General features: G+C 45.1%; 1 long non-coding RNA gene across 1 annotated transcript in view; it reads right to left on the bottom strand.

Moving 5' to 3' along the window:
* Positions 1-9575: 9575 nt before the first annotated feature.
* Positions 9576-10417, bottom strand: part of LOC142830032 (uncharacterized) — a 146039-nt gene continuing 145197 nt past the window's right edge. The window contains exon 6 of the long non-coding RNA XR_012905047.1: positions 9576-10161. This is a non-coding gene — a long non-coding RNA (uncharacterized LOC142830032). The remainder of the gene's footprint in view (positions 10162-10417) is intronic.

The following is a 10417-nucleotide window of genomic DNA, read 5'->3' as shown; positions in this document are numbered from 1 at the left end:
CTGCCCAGTCTTCATCCTTGTGCCTTTCATAGACAGCTTTGTTCACCTGCTCAGGACAGTATGATTGACTGGGATCACATGTCCTTGGCTGCCGGGGAACTGTTGCTTCTCCATGGAAGGTCCTAATTGCGTCTCCTCAGTACTCCAGTCATGCTAAAGAAAGGCGACAAAAGGAGTGTAAATGAAACAAGATCGAACAACAAATCGGAGAAAGAAAAAGGCTTGTTTTCTTTCTACTCTCTGGGTAAAATGGATAGATAGGCAATAGCAGGGATTTAGAAAGGAAAAAAAAGAGAACTAGGCAGATGTCATTCACACTTCATTTGTATCACTTTCACACACAAGTTCAGCTAAGGAAAGACTGCCTGAGCAGACAGCATAGTTTGTCTTAGCAATCTAAGGGATTGAACAGTAAAAATAAATTAATAAAAATGCAAAAAATTGAACTCAATACGTTAAAGAAGTCAGGAGCGAAAACAAAAATGAACTTTGCAAGGCATGCTTGGAGAAGGTAAGGGCATCATCACATGTGGCAAAGATGGTTGTGATCCGCTAGCTAAGAGCAGAAGAGTATGCACGATCCCGGAGTGTAGAAAATTGTGTCTGCTGCTGGTGCAGCAAGAGGGTATGGGGGCATCATTTGAGCTCCCTGCCTTAGGTGCCAAAATGTTGTGGGCTGGCCCTGGTCTCCAGCCCATTTTATCGTGCCGTGAAGAGAGTCATATTAAATATTTAATTGATAAATGTAAATTAGCGTCCCTCCAATGATTGTGAAACAAGTGCAACATTAATGAGAGATGGAAGCTTGCTTTCTTTCCATTCCGCTGGGCTCTCAATATATCAAGGAAGCAGACATAGCAAACAATGTTATTTTTTTAGCAATAGTGCTGGCCATTTACAAGGGACTCTCAAATGCCTATTGGACTAACGAACTTTATTTCCAAATATAGTTCACCACATTCATTTAGCTATTTACTAGAAGATTTATCCAGCTCCTTCAATACGATTTCTTTTTCTTCATTTAAATCATTGTTCTGGGGTGGGGCTGATGATGGGGGGAGAGAGGTGTTCAGGATCCAGGCTGCCCCAGGGAGAGAGGACAACTCCAGCCCCCTCTCACCACAGCAGCTTGGGGACAGGTGAGAAGCAACTCTCTATGGCCAGAGCTCCCCAGCTCCCAGCTGCATCACTCAGGGTTGGAACCACTACCCACACTCACCAGCAGGAAGGGGAGTTATGCAACTGGGAGTCAGGGGAGTGGGCAGGGGCCATGTCCTTCTGCTTCCACCTGACACCAGGTTAGGAGAGCAAGCCCTGCTGCCTGCACTAGACCACCACATGTCACTGAGAGGGAAGAGGCAGAGCAAAGGTGGAATGGCAGTAGAGGAGGGAGAAGAGACAGGGAGGGGGCAGAGCAGGGTCAGGGCCAGTGCAGATGGGGTATTGTCCTGGCCCGCCCCTGGGTTGCATAGGGAAGGGGGAAGTCATGTGGTCAGTGCCCCCATCCCACCCTGTGTCCTTCCTCACCATTCGCCTATGCCAATATTGGTGTAGGTAGTGTCAACCTCCTGTTAGTGTAGGTAGTGTCAACACTGAAGGTTTACAGTGGTGCAGCTGCAGCAGTGTCATACATCAGTTTCAAAGGTTGACATCTTTTTATATACTTCCATTTCCTGTTAACTCTGCTATATATTCATAATGTTTAGTTTTTAAGGGCTAGGAAACAGATCATAATGTTACATAACTGATTTGTAGAATTTGCCATAGCCCCTGCCCTCCCACTCAACCTCCCCACCCCTTAAAAAAAAGCAATGCCTCAATGAATCTTTGTTTTCTATAACTCAGCTGTAACAAGACCTGAAGCCCAGTGCGGATAGGTTTTGTTTCAGAAATTGCTACAAAAGTTTTGCATGGCTTTAGTTCAAAAAACACCGATAACAATAATAGTCCTGTCAGTTCACATCCAGACCTGCAAATGTGATAACAGATAGTATGTTTTATAAAAAAGGGAACTCACTTCAGTAAGTTGTAGAATTTTCTATAGAAATTCAGATAAGTCTTTCTGCCTTGAATAGTAGTTTGATCTTACTACAAATCCAAAACAGAGATTGCAGAATTCCTAATTTCCATTGTCAGCTTTTCCTTCTCATGTACAATAGCTTTAGGCTTGTGGCTAAAGGAGTCCTAGATACACAGGCTTAAGAACCTTTAGCAAATAAATCTTGTAATTTTATGGTGCTTTTGTTTACCATTCTGCTTTTGGACTATTTAATTATGCTGGCCACAAAAACGTTATCATCTACTTAATTTTTGCCAAGTTTTCTATTTCTATCTATATATTTTAGAAATGTGCATCTTTCTATCTGTCCATAAGTTGGTTTGTTCAAGAACTCCATCTAAATGATAAGAGCTAGGACCACAATTCATAAAGATATTGATAAATTGGAGAGGGTTCAGAAAAGAAAGACAAAAATGGTTAAAGGTTTTAGAAAGCATATCTCATAAAAATGGACTCAAGGAGCTCAATCTATTCAGTTAATGAAAAAGAAGATTTGGGGTTGACTTGATTACAATTTGTAAATACAGCAGCAGCTTGGAGGTGTTATCTGACTTCCTACGCTGTGAGGACAGGAAGGAACAAGCTGCTTCTAGCCACAGGGGAGCAGGGAGGAGGGAGGAAAAAATGACCCCTGAAAAAATATGGGCTATGTCATCCCTGCCTTCATTCCCACTCACCTTCATCTGGAAGCAGCTCACATCTCTTCCATCCTGCACAGTGCTGAAAGGCTGCTCCTTGTCATCGTCTGGTATAAGCACTGACTGAAATCTAGGAAGGGGACCTGTGACCCTGCATGCCCTCCACATGTTGCCTTGAGAAGACATGGCGCCAGGAACCATAAGAGGTGGGTCCGTCCCATAGCTCGGCCAGGCATGGACCCAGACATGGGGAGCAGGAGGTAAGGAAGGTTCTTCAAGAGAGTCGTCCCTGCGGGTACTCTACAGCACGTGTAGATGCATCCCAGCACCTCAGAGCAGGCTCTTCATAGCAGTGCATTAGGGCTGCACAAATTCTTCTCCCTAGTTGTTTGTCAGGTTCTTACAAAACAAAACAAAACAAAACAAAACAAACCCACTGTTTGCCTCAATTGGCTTCTCCTGCCATTTTAAGATCACCTGGAGCGATGGGCTCACCGAGGTATAAAATGCTACACAGATTGCACTGATGTGATGCCAGCCTTAGACAACTAACTATAAATGTGTAAAGTGTCTCAGGGACTCCTATCAGCGGCTCACTTTTTCGAAAGAAGATGCGCTAGCTCAGTCTAGATGCTCTTTTTCAAAAGAAGCTTTTTCGAAAGTATCTTTCGAAAAAGCCTCTTTCGAAAGAGGCTTGCAGTCTAGACATAGCCTTACTGTCCTATCAACTGATGAAGATTAGGAGCTAGGAGTTTTCTCACCCCAGCTATTCCCACGCACAGAGGCATTGGGACATTTATTTCATTCTGATTTTCCTGATCCTACCAGCATAAGCATGCCCCCCTGGGCTCTATACTCCTGGGCTATGTCTAGATTGCATCCCTTTTTTGTAAAAGGGATGCAAATTAGATGTATCGCAATTGCTAATGAAGCGGGGATTTAAATCTCCCCCGCTTCATTAGCATAAAAATGGCTGCCGCTTTTTTCCGACATGGAGCTTTGCCGGAAAAAAGCGCCAGTCTTTCGGAAAATAAAGACTTTTAAGAGGGATAAGGGATCTTTCGGAAAAGGCTTTATTTTTCAAAAGATCCGCGTCTAGACTGGCGCTTTTTTCCGGCAAAGTTCCGTGCCAAAAAAAAGCGGCAGCCATTTTTATGCTAATGAAGCAGGGGAGATTTAAATCCCCGCTTCATTAGCAATTGCGATACGTCTAAGTTGCATCCCTTTTACGAAAAAGGGATGCAATCTAGATGTAGCCCTGGATACCACCACCCATGCTTTATCCATCTCAATGGCAATACTGTAGCCCATGGCCTCGACATCACAAAAAGAGGACACCATGAAAGCACTTTCTCCCCTAGACCAATCTCCTCAAACACAGAGGGAATGGAGTGAAATCGAAGAACATCACTTTAGTAATTTGGGTCTGGAGATATTGCTGCTATCATGCCACTGCCCTGGGCAAACACTGAGGACTTCACCTACTTTCAGGAGCTTTTTAAGAGAGTTGCACTTGATCTAAATATTGACATGGAGGAAGTGCAGGACACACAACACGATCTTACAAACATCCTGCAGGCGACACCTTCTTCAAAAATTGCTTTGACTATTAACTCAGCAATAATGGAACCTGCCAAAATTCTTTGGGAAACTGCTGCCTCAAAAAGGCAGATTGCAAGTATTATGTCCCACCAAAGGGGTCAGAGTTTTTACTCATCTACCACCAAACTCCGTAGTACAGGGGTGGGCAATAATTGTTGATGGGGGGGGCACTCCAAGATTTTGGAAAGTGGTCCAGGGCTGCACTCTTCCATGGTATCAATGGAGGAGATGTGGGGCCTGGGATGGAGGTTGGGTGCAGAAGGGAACTTGGGGTAAGGGATTGTGGTGCAGGAGGGAGGCTGGAATCTGGGAGGGAGTTTGGGTGAAGGAGGCGGTTGTGACCTAGGGCAGGGGACTGGAGTGCAGGGGTTTGGAATATGACCTAGAGTATAAGGGGACTATGATCTGTGGCTGCAGATTGGAGTCCCAGATCTGGTAGGGGATATGAGTGTAGGAGGGTTGAAGCAGAAAAGGGCTGGAGTTCCAAACTAGGGCTGGGGTTCCAAACTAACATGCCTGTCTGCAGAGCTAAGGCTTACAGAGCTTAAAACGTTTCCCAGCCAGGCAACCAGCCCTGCCTGCTTGCCTGGCCATTTGCTTCATTGAATAACTGAGCCAAGGAGAGGGGGTGAGAAACCAGCCAATGGGATGGTGCTGGGGGCAGAGTGGCTCCTGAAATTTCCCCCTTCCCCTCCAGTTTTAAAACAGAAAGGAAGCCCAGAAGCCGTGTTTCTGCACTGCATGCTAGGCTGCGGGGCAAGCAGGGGAGCCTGCCTGGGGCTCCCTGCTGACTCCGCAGGCCAGATCCAGTGGCTTGGTGGGCATGATTTGGCCCGCAGGCCTCATCTTCTCCATTAATATCATGGAATAGTGCAGCCCTCAACCACTTTCCAAAATCTTTGATTGCCCCCCCCATCAAAAATTATTTCCCATCCCTGGGTAAAATGGTTAACGAGTTAAACTCTTACATTCCTAATTAGAGAATGCAAGAGTTGATATTTTATGTGAAGATAAAATAAAGATTTTAGGTACCATGGACAACATTTGTAAAGATTCCAAGGAGTTCAACAGCTTTAAAAAACTGGCTTTGTCTCTCTAGATGCCAAAAATAAAAATGTTTGGTAAACTTGGATGGAATTTTCTACTGCATATTTTACAGGTCGGAGTGCATATTTTTTCTGCAATTGGACAATGCCTCTCTAACAAAAGCATTGTTAATATATCTACAAATAAGATAACAGCTTTTGGATCCTTAAAGGGACACTCATCAAGAAGTCCTCTCTCCCTATAGTTATTTTGGGGAAAAAATTGGAGCCTTTACATTTCCAAAAATTTGAGATTTGAACACTTTCACCGAGATCTTTAAAAGGGGATTAGAACATGCAGATTTTTGTTCTGTCTAGTAGACTTCCTGAGGACTTCTTCCTCCCCCTTTTTTTTCAGAAGAGCACACATGCTTTTTTGAGGAGCCCCGTATACCTTGTTCTAAGAGGAAAAAGGACTCCTCTGAAAGAGGAGGCTTTTCCACCATTTAGGGGGCCAAATGGTGGAAAAGGCTCCATCTAGGGGGCCAAATGGTGGAAAAGGCTCTTCTGGAAAAGCAATCAGAAAAAGCTACACAAATTGCAGAGAACAATTTGCGTAGCTTTTTCCGAAAAAAGGCTATAGTGTAGACCTAGCCTAAATGTCATCCTAGTGTCTCCCAAGGTATACATGCTGGGATACAGGTTTATAATGTGCTAAGTTGATGCCCACTGGGGTTCATGCATATTTATGGCGGTTTCATCCACTTTTTGTTTTCTTTACTTACTTACCACACTAAAATTTGTGGTGCCACATTTTTATTGTCTGGCTCCCTCTATACTCATTAGCATTTATGCTACTCAGTTGCCATCACAACTTGTGATTAGCACATTATGGATATCCAAAGACAGGAAAAAATCCTGAAAATATAATAACTGGCTTTACATGGTACATTATAATATATAACTTCTGAATATCAGCAATTATGTAGCACTTCTTTAATGCAATATTCTATCTTATGCTATCTTGTTCTATAATGTCATTGCTATCTTGTAATAATTTAAGTTCTGGAGTCATTTACTTATTAATTGGATATGGCAAGTCTTTCTTTAATTCTGAGGACTGTAGCTGTCATATTACAACATTTAATTAAATACATAAATGTTACTTCTTAAATATAAATTATGTCTTTTATACAAAGGCTGCCCAGTGTTGTTCTAAAACAATGCAGTGAAGCAGTTGAGAAAATAGTTCTAATTTAAGGTGACAGGTTAAATTAATACTGTATAAAGAAATTATATGCTTTATGCTGATGACACTCTGCTATTCATTTTGAAACAGGAAAAAGAACAATTCCATCAGTATTGCCATTCATTAAGGAATCTGGAACATTGTTTAATTATAAATTTGATCTTTACTGTCAGTGGTTGATTCAAAAGCATGTTTTGAAAAGTGACAATTCAGATCAACTCCTGTTGATTTCAAGTACTTTGGTTTATTCATCTGTAATAAATCAAAAGGCATAGTCAAAGTAAATTCAACCCCCCAAATGAAATAAAATTAAAATTAAATTAGGTTGATAATAACAAAAGTATTTTTAGTGTATTGGGAAAATGAAAATGTATAAGGATGAATGTACTCCCTTGGATATGCTAAGCACTCAATGTTTTGCCCTTTAAAAATTTCTAGTAAACATGTAACAAATGATTTCAATGATTTGAAAATTTCATATGTCAATTGAGAATGTATTATCAGCTTATTTGGATAAACTGATACCTTAAACTAAAAAATGTTTGTACCATTTACTTAAAAATTAAAGTAGATCATGAAGCATTCATTGTAAAGCAAATTATTGCATGTACTGAAGATGACATTCATCTAAGCAAATTACATGTTGTTAAAATAAAGGAAAGTCATACAGTATTTTGGGTTTGGGAAAATTAATGTACTATCTAATTTTCCAATAAATTATACAGTTAAAACTGTCTACTTTGATTTTAAATGAATAAACAAATGAGATGAATCATAACACTACTGTGAAAAATATGATCCACATTCCCGTTCAGGGCTTTGTGCCATATGATAGGAGGAGGAGGGAAACCTATCTGAGCAAGCATACAACTCTGCTCAGCCAACTTGCAGCTGTCATGCGGTTCCTTAGGGAATGTGGCTAGACTTCATAGTTCAGAATAATGCCCAGGCCCCAAACATAAAATTGTTTGCTGAGCAAATCTCAAGGTGGGAAAGAATAGGGCCAATATCTTTCAAATAATTTATTTTCAATCATGTCCACCACTGATATGTGTTCTGATTGCTGTTCTGAATTGGATTAAATTTTAGGTGGATATCAAAACCACCTTTTATGCTTGATAAATCTAAGAAACAATAAAATTGTGCTAGGGTATGTCTACACTACATTGCTATTTCGAATGATCTTATTTCAAAATAGTTAATTTGACATAAGCTAACTCGAAATAACACAGCTATACACAAAAACTATTTTGAAATAGCATTTTGCTATTTTGAAATAGCGCGTCCACACTGAGTGGACCCTGAACCAAAGTTAAGGCTGGACGGAACCAGTCCCGGCAGGGAATCAGGTTAGGACTTAGGGTATGTCTACACTACAGCACTAATTCGAACTAATTTAATTTGAATTAGTTAATTCGAACTAAGCTAATTCAAACTAGTGCATCTAGACCTAAAAATTAGTTCGAATTAGCTTTTTGCTAATTTGAACTAGCATGTCCACATTGAGTGGACCCTGAAACGAGGTTAAGGCTGGCTGGAAGCAGTGCCGGCAGGGCATCATATTAGGACTTAGAGCGTGGAGCTGCTGTCTCAGGCTAGCCGAGGGCTGTGCTGAAAGGGACCCGACCCCCACCCCGGACAGACAGTTCTCAGGGGTTCCCTGCTCGCTTGTCTAACTCGATGAGGGACAGCAAAGCAGTCCTGGCTTGGAGTGCCCTGAGTGCCCACACTCGGCACATCACAGCACTTGGCCATCAGCCCGGCTGCACTTGCCGCAGGTTGCCATCCAGGGAGGGGGACCAATCGGGGGGCTGCAGGAGAGCTTCCACCCCGAGGAGTCCACAGAACCACCCCAGTCCTCCCCATCGGGGGCTCGTACCCCATTCCTCCCTCACCTCCTTCCACTTTCCCCTCCCTAGCCCCCCTTCCTGATGTACAAAATAAAGGACACGTGTGTTCCAAAATAGAAACTCTCTTTATTGAACAAAACTCGGGAAGACTGGGCAAAGGAGGTGGGAGAGGGGAAGAGAGAGGGTGGGAGAGGGGAGGGCAACTAAAATGATCAGGGGTTTGGAACAGGTTCCATATGAAGAGAGGCTAAAGAGACTGGGACTTCTCAGCTTAGAAAAGAGGAGATGGAGGGGGGATATGATAGAGGTCTATAAAAGCATGAGTGGTGTGGAGAGGGTGCATAAAGAAAAGTTCTTCATTAGTTCCCATAATAGAAGGACTAGAGGACACCAAATGAAATGAGTGGGTAGCAGGCTTCAAACTAATAACAGAAAGTTCTTCTTCACAAAGCAAATCATCAACCTGTGGAACTACTTGCTGCAGGAGGCTGTGAAGGCTAGAACTAGAACAGAGTTTAAAGAGAAGTGAGATAAAAGTCATGGAGGTTGGGTCCATGGAGTGGTATTAGCCAGGGGGTAGAAATGGTGTCCCTGGCCTCTGTTTGTGGAAGGCTGGAGGTGGATGGCACGAGACAAATGGCTTGGTCATTGTCTTTGGTCCATCCCCTCCGGGGTAGCTGGTTTGGCCACTGTCGGCAGACAGGCTACTGGGCTAGATGGACCTTTGGTCTGACCCAGGACGGCCATTCTAAGCTCAGGGCTCAGGGTCGGGGGTCTCACTAGAGCACCTTGATTTTCATACACACCTGCTCCTGAGTGGCCAGGCTGGCAGCTATCCTGCCCTAGACGGCCACTTTCCTGTGCCTAGTGCGGAGGTCGTGGATGAGGTCCACGATCTCCGCACTAGACAAGGCGGGTGCTCGCCTCTTGTGGACCTGGGCAGGCTCCTGGGAGCCGCCAGCCTGGTCCCTGGAAGAGGGGGAGGGCTGGGTGGCAGTGGGTGGCTGGCTCAAGCCGTGCCAGGTGCAGGGTCTGCTGGCTGGGTGCTGGCAGGCTTGCACCTGGCACGGGCACCGTAGCCAGCCCGTGCCCCATTCCTCCCTCACATCCTCCCAGTGACACCTCCCTAGCCCCCCTTCCTGATGTCAAATAAAAGACAAGTATGTTCAAAAATATGAAGTGGGTTTATTGTACAAAACTGGGGGGGATGAACCTCTGGGGAGATCGGGGATGGGTGGTGGGAGATGGGAGGGGCAAACTTGGAGGAGGGAGCTGGAAGGGGGAATTGAGGGGAAGAAGGGGGAGGGGAAGCTCAGCACTCAGGGGTGGGGGTCTTGCTGGGCCAACTGCCTCCCAGCAGCATGGGGACGAGGACCTCGGCATCCCCGGGGTGATGAGGAGAAGGATGTGGAGGTTGAGGAAGGAGAGGTGGGAGAGGGGGCAGGAGTGGGAGGAGGAACAGTATCGGGGGGGGCAGCAGGTGCTGGGGTGGCACAGGGCAGCACGCTCTGCACCAGGGCCTGCAGGTGTGAGCCCATAGCACAGCCCTGGGCAAGCTGCTCCTGGAAAAGCAGAAGGTCCTCCTGCACCCAGCCCTGGATGGTGCAGTGCAGGGCTCGCAGGGCCCCCAGGTGCTAGTCCCGGTGCCCCTCCCCCGTGCTGGTGGTCCGGAGGAGCCCTTGGGTGTGGGTGGCTGTCCTGGGCGGGGTGGTGTACCCTGTACGTGCAGCTGGTGCGGCTGTGGAGAAAGAAGAGGAGTGGTCACTGGGGACGCAGTGGATGATGCCGAGCACCCCCTGTGAGGTGAGGACGACCGTGCCCTGCACCGTCAGAGCTGATGTGCTTGCACAGAGGCCATGCCATGGTTGGGATGTCTGGCTCTCCCCAGGAGTGGGAGCTGCCCCAAAACCACACCTATGCCGCTGTGCCGTGTATAGTGCGGCCAAGGTGCGGGGGTGCTGTCCCATGCCTCTGTGTAGAGGGGATGTGTGAAG

This window comes from Pelodiscus sinensis, chromosome 6, assembly GCF_049634645.1.
Source record: "Pelodiscus sinensis isolate JC-2024 chromosome 6, ASM4963464v1, whole genome shotgun sequence".
Lineage (NCBI taxonomy): Eukaryota > Metazoa > Chordata > Testudines > Trionychidae > Pelodiscus > Pelodiscus sinensis.
This window is presented reverse-complemented; position numbering and strand designations above follow the sequence as displayed.